The 8457-nt window shown below is 31.3% G+C and overlaps 1 pseudogene; it reads left to right on the top strand.

Annotated features, from left to right (window-relative positions):
- The first annotated feature begins 1691 nt into the window (after window positions 1-1691).
- LOC124847091 (protein INAPERTURATE POLLEN1 pseudogene) lies at window positions 1692-2006 on the top strand (annotated as a pseudogene).
- The last annotated feature ends 6451 nt before the right edge of the window (window positions 2007-8457 follow it).

Consider the following 8457-nt stretch of genomic DNA (forward strand, 5'->3'; position numbering starts at 1 on the left):
TTCTTCTCTGTGTTGGGATGCTTTTTATATACAAAACTCTAATTTTTGTCTCTATTTGTAACAATACCACAATGATGAAGTAAAACCTAACTGAAATAACAATTAATGATTTAGGTATTATATATACTCCACTTAAATAAAACCTATACACTCATTAAATACAATAATTTATTATTCTTTTCTATATTCAATTTATGTATATTTTAAGGGTTTTTTTCGTTAATTAAGAAATATAATAACTTTTCTTAATTCTAATAAAATAGTTATGTGATATTTAATTTTATTTTTATGATCTAATCAAGTAGGACTCAAAAGTTTGAGAAACTTAAAATAAATTTAAAAATAAAACTTTTTTATTTATTAGTAAAAATATTTATAATTAAAATATATTATAATTTTGAAAAACACAAACAAATTTTAAAACGAGACATTTTCTCTAATAAAATAATTTATTGTAAAAATCATAAATTATTATAATAATTTAATTTAAAATTTATTTTTATATATAATTTTATAATTAATTTAGTAAAGATATATTAATGCTAAAAAATATTTAAATTTTATTTTTGTAAAAACTTAAGACTAAGACGATTAAACCCTCGTCTAATAGACATTATTTCAAAATTGAAATACACATAAAAGTATAACAGAAAAAAAAATGATAAACCTATTCATGAAATTCTAAAAGAAAAGATAAACTAATAATTTGTTTTAAAGACTTGAGACAGCAGGTCGGGTTGGATACGGATAGTGTCTATTCGCAAATTAATCCGATAAAAAAAATCCACTTGCTATCCGACCTGTTATTCGCACGGATATCTGCTTAAAAAATATTTGCGGATATTTTAAAACCCCTCGGATATCAATGGATACCCGCAAATATTTAAAAAAATATATTTTTATAAACTATTATAATAAAACTTAAATAAAATTACAAAAAATATATAAAATATAATATATATTAAATTAAATATAAATATAAATTTAATTTTAATTATATTTAACCTTATAAATATAAATTAAAGTTAATTTTAATTAAATTTAACTTAATAAAATATAAATTAAATTTTTATTTTTATTTTTTGTGGTTAGCGGATATCCACGGGTACAAATAGTATAATACCCGCACCCGACCCGTTTATAAGTAGATATTAAAAAACTCGCTATCCACAATCCGCAGATAGTAAATATCGACGGATACCAACTATCCGTCACGGATTTTATCCACGAATATCTATGGGTGCGAAATTTTTTGCTATCCTTACTTAAGACAGATAAAAAAATAGAAGAAACAGATTTGTTAAATACTATAAACATTTATTACATATTTAACATTTCACAAAATACTTATTAAAGAAATTATTACTTTTTCTATTGCCAGCAACAAAATTTATTACTTAAAAACTAATAAATATAAAATAATGCTTCAAAATGTATACTAAAGTATTGAAGTGAACTATAATTTTATGTATTGATTTCTATTATCATATTATTATTTGAAATATCATTATAGCACTACAAAAATAATTAATTCTATTGGCGGTTTATTATATGTGTTCCATCCTCCACCAACAATATCCCCTGAGACTGACCAAAACAACCCCTGCCGCCACCTCCCCCTCCCCTTCCCTTACCGTCCATGGCAGGTAGCTCTTGCATGGAGCAACTCCTCTAACTCCCTCACCCTGTGCATGGACCAGATTGAGTGTCGCCTCCGCCACATCGTCGCCACCCTCTCAGACCGCCTCAAGCGCGCCGAGAGTGCCTTCATGGAGTGCATCGTGGGGAACTGGTTCTGGTGCTGGGAGGAGCATAATATCGCTGCCGCCAAGGAGGTGGGGGGCGCGGATGCTAAAGCACAAATGGAAGAGGTGGTGAGCGTGGTTCTTTGGGCGAACCGCGTGAGGCGGAGCGTTCTTGTGGACATAATGAGCGCAACCACTGTGTACCAGGCAATGCTGTTTCTTGAAGGCCTAGCCCAATTCCTCATTGGCTTCAGAGAGTAGGACCTGCTCAATGTCGTCGAACAGTGCAAGGTCTTTCCTCACGCTAAACATTATCGCCCTTCCTCTCACTGATCCATACTCCAACATTTTCAATTCATGTCTAAATTTTCTTTATTCAACAGAGACCACTATTAGCATTAAATATATATTTTAGTCTTTCCTTTTTCTGCCATGTTTTCCTTAATTTCAAGTCTTACACAATAATATAGTGTGGTATATATTGCATTACCTTTATAGTTTTCCTAAGAGGTGGATAGGAAGTATGGTAGAATAAACTTCTTAGCAATTTTGATTGATTAATTCTTCCATCCTAAAGTGATAATGCCTGAGAATTTTATAACATGTACAGGAATGTATTATTATGTAGCCTAACATATTGGCAATGTTTTACACTTTTTCATTTTCTCTTAATTCTCTGCTTAGTTTTCTTTGTTAAATTTTATTTTTGGCACTTGATTACTTACCTGTTTCTCTCATAATCGAAGCAAGATTATAACATGACACTTGATGCACTTGATCAATCTATATGTGTTGTCTTGGGTTCAGATAGTTAGCAGGGACATGATAGTTTACTCCAAATAGAAGCATACAACTGTTGATGGTAAACTCCATACTTAACAAGTTGATTTTGATATAGAAAGATGACAAATAAGTATGTGATAGTAATCTTGTATGGTATGTGGTGATTTAGGAGCTTTTCATACCCATAATCCCCATTTAAATTCCACCTGACCTTTATCTACTCAGATCCAATTATATCACCAACATGTTGAACATATAATATGACACATTTATTCTAACATTGTAAACTCTCATGCAGTCTCACTTCTTTGCTAACATGGCTAAAATTTTTGGCTGAGGTAGTTAATCCTAAGGACCTTGAGCTAAATTCTGCAGAGAAAAAGCTTATACATGCCTACAATGGAAAGCCAATACTTTCACGCCCTCAACACAGTTTCTTTAAGGTTACACAAATGGATCACCTGGCTTCAAATTTTCTTCTTTAAATTTAATTATCATGCTAAATGAATTTATACCCTTGTGTATCAACTGTTAAATTATGTGTCTTCAATTCGTCATTGCATGGACCAAACTACTTTGAGATTGACTTGGATATACATCGCTTTAGCTATATATCAAGGAAAGCACTTGATCCACTTCAAGACCGTACAAAAAATGTTGTACTTAATTTAGGCTTAACTATCCAGGCAAAATATGGGCTTAACTACTCTTTCTCTTAGACAAATGAAAGATTCAATTCTTTGTTTCATAAGTTGTATCTTATCTATGCAATTGTTATCATTCTAATAATACCCTTTTTCTTCTATGCTTTGATAGGCTTAAAAGTAGGAGGAATTGCCAGAGCAAGTCTTATGCTGCTTACGACTGAATAAAATTGATTTTGTTAACCACGGTCAAATTCCTACCATTGTAGCTCATGATGATAATTAATTCATGTAGGCATTAGGTGGCATATTAGGATAAAACCCATATGAACATCAAAGGCGGAAAGAAAAGACAAGATTGAGGGTTGTTTTGTAAGAAGTGGGTGTTGAATCTACTTAACAATGGAGGCAAAAGAAGAGAATTTGTGTTTTCTCTCACATATGCAAGATTTTTGTTTTCTTTTAGTGTATTCAAGTCCTGATTCTATGTCTTTCTTACACCTTTGATTGATTGTCATCCTGGTTGTTAAGTTTGTAGTATATTTGGTTTAAGGTGAAAAATGAAAACTATTTGAATAGTTTCATGAATTATGAACAAGATTAACTTAATCTGAAACCAAATCAAACATGTGTTAATTCTCTTCATCATTCCATTAGTCTTCTTTGGGATATTATTACCATCTACTGTTTCAAGGTTGTGCCATCACAGAAGACATTAATTAAATTGTTCTTTAATCTTGCAATAATAGTTCTCTGGTCAGAGACTTAAAATCATAATGTAATATGCCTTTATGAATACCTGGCAAACAATATAAACATTTTCTGCGTTTTGAAGAAAACCCCTGGAAATAGGGGTGATTTTTGCCAAACCCCGGCTATTTCTGGTGGTTTTTGTGAAACCCCGGCTATTTTCGACGGTTTTTGTAAAACCCCGGTTATTTCTGGCAGTTTTTGTAAAACTCGGCTATTTTCGACGTTTTTTACGAAACCCCTGTCACTCCCGGCGGTTTTCGCAAAACCCCCGCTAATTTCGCGATTTTTTCCCAAAATTGCCGGTAATTATTTACTGACGCAGCTTTTCCCAGGAGATTTTGCAACCGCGAGAATTGTATTTTCTGGGGGTTAAAACCCTAGTAACATAAAAAATAATTCCTACTAAAATTATAGATTTTTGTAGTGTAGAGAATATTTTGATGTAAAAATATATTCAATACACATTATTATAAACTTAAAAATATTTCAAGTTTATGTGTTAAGGTTTTAATATAATTATTACTCAGTCATTATACTTTCGTATTATATATATACTTCTATTCAATAAAAGTAATTAAATATAGGTTTAATACATCATTTGGTCCCTACTTTTGGGGGTTTTGTTCAAAATGGTCTCATCTTTTGAAAAAGTTCAGTAAGGTCCCATATTTTGGTTTAAAATGTTCAATTCGGTCCTTTTCGTGGACGGCGTTAGAAACTTAACGGTGGTGGTGCCACTATGGCGAAATTTGAGTGAGCTGTTATGTTTTGATGGTTATGTGGCACTATAAATTGGGGAAATATCCTAAATTGGGGACCCTAAAGTGGAAATTAGAATCAGAAGCCCTAAATTGGGGAAAAATCCCCAATCTTCTCCTGCTTCTTCTTCATTTCTACTCCTTGCAACCTCATCTAGACTAGACACACCTTCTTCACATTCCGAATCAGCACTGCAGCAACTGCGGTGAACACTCTTCTTCTACTTCTTTTTCTCCTTCGCTAGACGATTGATTTCAGCTTTTGCTTGGTTCAGCAGCCACTCCACGGTATTGTTAGCTTTGTCAAAGCCCAGCATATCTTGCAAACCAAAAAACCTCCTTGCAACATTAAGGGAAAGTCTCATTCTCCTATCCCTCAGTCCCCTACGGTGCTGTTGGAGGGAAATATGAGAAAGACTAACCGGTTGAGGGTCGGGGTTTTGATATTGGGGATTTTTCCCCAATTTAGGGTTTCTGATTCTAATTTAGGGTTTAGGGTTATTAAAACATTAGGGTTTTCCCCAATTTAGGATATTTCCCCAATTTACAGTGCCACGTAACCATCAAAACATAACAGCTCACTCAAATTTCGCCACAGTAGCACCACCACTGTTAAGTTTCTAACGCCGTCCACGAAAAGGACCGAATTGAACATTTTAAACCAAAATATGGAACTTTACTGAACTTTTTCAAAAGGTGGGACCATTTTGAACAAAAGCCCCAAAAGTAGGGACCAATTTGAGAATAACACGTAGTAGTTTTTTCCAAACTATTTGGTTATTGAATTTTTGTGGGAAAGGGGTTAAGAGTGTATGAGCATCAAGAACCTGTACATAGCAATTTGACACATAATGCACTTGTATTTGGCTATTTGGTATGGTTAATGCTGGTTGTGATTATAGTCTTTGGAAACTTTGTTTTAGGTTGTTCAGATATTATTATTTTCTATGGTTGTTGAAAATACGTATTACCATAGTGTTGGTGCAAAATTCCGTTGTTTAGCTTACCTTTGAACTATTTGTAGTATATATTCATTGGTGACTATTTAGCTAATGGGACAACAGAGTTTTCTGATTTTGGAAATTTGGTGACTTTTCTTTTTTCTGTTTTGGAGTGTGTGATTCTGAATTTTTGTATTAGTGAAATTCATTTCAGAGCTGATGAATGGGATGTCAACAAAAGGGCATGGGAAGGATATTGAAAGTTCCCGATGTGATTTTATACTGGGTTTTGAAACTTTCTTTATCTTTTCTTTTAGTTTTTCTCTTTTTTATTTTTATAGAAGAAGAACGACCACAGAAAGAAATGAGTTGTTCAACAGATTTCGAAACCACGCTCGAGCAGCTCAGCCATCGCATAAAAGAAAAACAAAGAGAAAGTTCGAATTTGATTTTCATTAATAAGATTGTTACTGAACAAATGGAACAGGAGAACTTTATGACTAGTACATGGGAAGACGGCCAGAAACTAAAGTCAGGTAAATTTTTATTTATTTTTACTTAAAAAAATATTAAATTTTATTATGTTGTTGTATTTATTTTCTGTTGTGTTTTCAGTAAGGAAGCAGGAAGAATCAAAAAGGAAATACAAGATAAAAGAATAAAGAAAGAAATACAAGAACTGAGAAAAGAATTTAAAACAACGAAGACTGACATGGACGAATTCAAGAAGTAACAAAAAAGCATTGGATTCGATGATGGCAAAAGTAGCTGAATTAGTGCATAGACACGCTTATTGTATTGAAATTTTGGGATCGACAAGTTCTTGAGTTTCAGATTTTAGTATTGGGGAGGAGTTGGTGGTTTCAGTTCATAAATTATTGGATATGAGCGTAATCTTTGAATTTTCCAGATTTTAAAATCAGTATAAATAAAATAGAAATCTTGTTTAAAAAAATTATGAAATATGGATTAAAAATAGAAAACAGATTTTAGAAAATGGATTTTTAATGGATCAATTCAGTACAAAATTGGATGAGATTGGGCCAACCAGATTTTTTGCCCATTTTGCCCACCCCTACCCTACTGACACCCCAAGAACACTCTCTACACCATTTCATATCCATTTTGTCCTTGTTCTAAAATGGATGTCTAACATAAAAAAATCTTCAACGTGAGATACATCCTTTTTAATAAGTTTTTTAAAAATATTTTGATTATTATTTAAATAATAATACATAAATTAAATTAATAATAATTATTTTATTAAATTAAATTAATTTATAAATAATTATTTAATAATTTTAAAAAAATTAAATAATATTTATATATTAATTTAAAATACAATAAATTAAAATACTAAAAACTAAAAAAGAAAAAACTCAACAGATGTGGCACATCCTTTAACGGATGTCGTACATTTGTTGAAGAATTTTTTCTGCAACGGATATCGACATCCGTTTAAGAAAAGAGGTGGAGGTGTAGGATATTTTAAAATATAAAGGATAATTTTAGAATTTAAAAAAAAATGTGGTGGTGCAAGGAACAATGTAGGGTGTGGTATAGGGAGTAACCCTCCATTTTTCATTAATCAAAATATCATTAAAAACATAAAGAAAGAATCAAAGAATTGATGGGGACAAACCAAAACCCATAAACAAAAGACATACTAAAGCTATACACAGTCTAAGTAGCTCTACAGATTTTAAAAAGAAACCCATTATCATAAAAGTTCAAACTTATAAAAGTTGGCAAACTTGTAATCATTTAACACTTTTCTAGAAGACATGTCTAAATTTTTTTTTCCTGAAAAATATTTGACACCTTAAAATCAATACCTCTACAAAACTTAACGCATTTTATTGATGAATGTAGTTATGTATAACTACATTGTATGTTTTTTTCTTAGAAATGAAAATACCTTTTAGGCCTATAAATGGTATCAAGTGCTTTTATAATCTTAAGGGACCTATGAGAGAACTCAAAAGAAGAGAGAAAACCATAAATATAATAAAAGAGAAATCAAAGCTATTTTTTGTAATACCAAACCTTCTAAAGAGTGTCCAATAATGTATCTCTACCGACACTTCTTATATTTCTAGGAAAGAATTATAAACTCTAAGTTATGAATATGAGAGTTCAATTAGGAGATGTCTAGGAAGTCGAGAGAATTAGTATTCAACAACCTTTTCTTTTACAAGAAAATCTTATTATAGTTTCGATGAAGTTTCACGGTAACCTAGTTGTCAAATTATCTTAGGATATTATTATCTTGAGTTTAGTTCTAGAAGATGTTTTAATGAAAGCTTCAAACTTAGATACGATAAAAAAAAGTCTAGAAGAAATGAGAAGACCAAGAAAACGTCTACTGTTTACCTTAGAAAGAAAATTTGAAGTCTTGAAGATGAAAGATGATAAAACCATAGAGGACTATCAATCAACAAATAGTTGAAACATGTCTAAGGGTTGAATGCATAATTTCTTCACTTGAAGAATCAAGGTTGATAAAACTCACGAATACTTTTAAGCTCTACCAAAAATATCTATTAGAAAAATTGAAAAAGAAAGACAAGTTTTTAAATTAGACATAATAAGAGGTAAGTTACAATACAAGATGAGAAAAAAATTGTCAAGAGATTACTTTGGAAAATATTTAAAAGGTGAGAGAAAACTTTTAAAAGTTTGGACTGTGCAAAATAACTACTCAGAAAAAGAACAGTTGTTAGAGGGATTCTCCTACACCACCACTATTTTCTCCCTGTATCTCCCCAAATTTTTTTATTTCCAGAAAGATCCTTGGGTTAAAACTTTTTTATTTTTATCAATTAAGTTTTCT

The sequence above is a fragment of the Vigna umbellata genome, chromosome 5 (assembly GCF_029865625.1).
Source record: "Vigna umbellata cultivar VRB3 chromosome 5, Vumbellata_1.0, whole genome shotgun sequence".
NCBI lineage: Eukaryota > Viridiplantae > Streptophyta > Magnoliopsida > Fabales > Fabaceae > Vigna > Vigna umbellata.